The sequence below is a fragment of the Lipotes vexillifer genome, unplaced genomic scaffold (assembly GCF_000442215.2).
Source record: "Lipotes vexillifer unplaced genomic scaffold, Lipotes_vexillifer_v1.1 scaffold1470, whole genome shotgun sequence".
Taxonomy (NCBI): Eukaryota; Metazoa; Chordata; class Mammalia; order Artiodactyla; family Lipotidae; genus Lipotes; species Lipotes vexillifer.
In genome coordinates, this window is record NW_006771008.1 from 308,304 (window position 1) to 309,940 (window position 1,637).

Here is a 1,637-nt window from a genome sequence, read left to right on the forward strand (position 1 = left end):
TCAGCAGGTCACCTGAAGTTAAGACACAGAAGAGGATGGCTGTTTCTTTGAATTTGAAAATGATCCTACTTGTGATTTGAAAGGAGGACCTCTCCCCAAGATTGATCATCATTAGAGTACATTAAACACAGAGAGGGGAATGTACATTTTTAATGTTTTGTATAAATTCCAGATGCAACTAAAAAGTTAAAGATTTGACAACTTGTCCCTATGCCTTATGGGTCAGACTTTGAAACTGGACCCCTTCCCCCACCAAAATGGTCATTGTGTCGCCCCCAGGGTGCTTTTGGTAAGTTGCTGCTCCCCATAAACATGGTCATTTTCCCATGGTTTTAATCAAGTAGGCCAGGTTGTTATTTTTTAACAATGTAATATGTGTGCCATGAAATGGAAGGTTATCCTGTGCTAAAAATGAAGTTTAATCATGCTCTGGGAACTTCTTTTCTTGCAATACCTGCTTCCATTCACTATCCAGTCAGTGGCCCAAGCAGTGGGAGCTACAGACCACTCTTCCAGCGGCAGACTGAGCTCTCCATTCTTCAGTAGGGAACTGCTGGATAGCACAGAGAGCACCTGCCAACCTTCAGACCAGCTTGGGACCTGGGATTGAGTAGCAGTAATTTGGGAGCTGGAGCAGTTCATTCATCCTGAAATTCCTCCTTGGTTACAGCTTTTTAAGAAGCCTGATCTTCCTTTTCAGTCTATTTCAGACCTCTGAAGGAGTAGAGATTAGGTGTGACCTCCCATGGGTGTTCACAGGAGAAGGTGCCACGTATGTGCAGAACTTCTTTGGCCAGCATCTACCACATCAGACTCACTAAGTGAGCCCCTTTGTTGTTATAGGGGATGGTCTCTGTCCTTCCTGCTAGAGCCTTCACATAGTGCAGAGGACAGTCTGTGTTATACTGAGTGACTGTAGGCGGGTTAACATAAGATGCCTCTGTAAGAGGCTGGTGGTCAACCATCAGATTAGTAACCACCAGAAATCATGACCCCCAGAAGGCTGCCTGGATTTGGTTGGTGAATATTCCAGGAGTTAAGTGGCCAGCAGTAGGAGTGGCTCCAGTGACAACAGCAAACTTCAGCACAGCTCAATCACCAGTAATCTTGGAGGATATGATACCGATATCAGCTGAGTTTTCAATGGCACAAGCTGCCGGCAAAGGCTTCTAAGTTTTTCCCAGTTTCTCTTCATATTTATGATGTAGATGCCACTGCCTTTTTTTTTTTTTTGTAGATGTACTGTTCCATTTGGAAGTCAAGGTTGTTGCCACCTAAGTGGGTTCCTGCTGCAAGGAATTTGTGGACATCCTCCTCCCTCATTAGCAGAATATCAAGGGCTCTGGACATGGTGAAAATTTCCATTTACCTTATGATAGGAACCCGGAACAATGCTGTATGGACCCCTCAATGGGTAGTGCAGAAAGGTGAGTTGTATTTTGATTTGTATTTTTATTATTATCAACTTGCACATTTTTTTCATGTGTATTGTTGGTTTATATTTCTTCATTTGTGAATTACCACGATGTTTTCCCATTTTTCTTTGGAGACTTTGTCTTTTGCTAAGTTGGAAGCATCCCTTATATATAGTACCTAGTTTCAACACATCCCTCAAACGTGTTGCTAAAATACTTTCT

The 1,637-nt window shown here is 42.8% G+C and overlaps 1 pseudogene; it reads right to left on the reverse strand.

Annotated features, from left to right (window-relative positions):
* Window positions 1-405: 405 nt before the first annotated feature.
* LOC103073713 (40S ribosomal protein SA pseudogene) lies at window positions 406-1,350 on the reverse strand (annotated as a pseudogene).
* Between the last annotated feature and the right edge of the window lie 287 nt (window positions 1,351-1,637).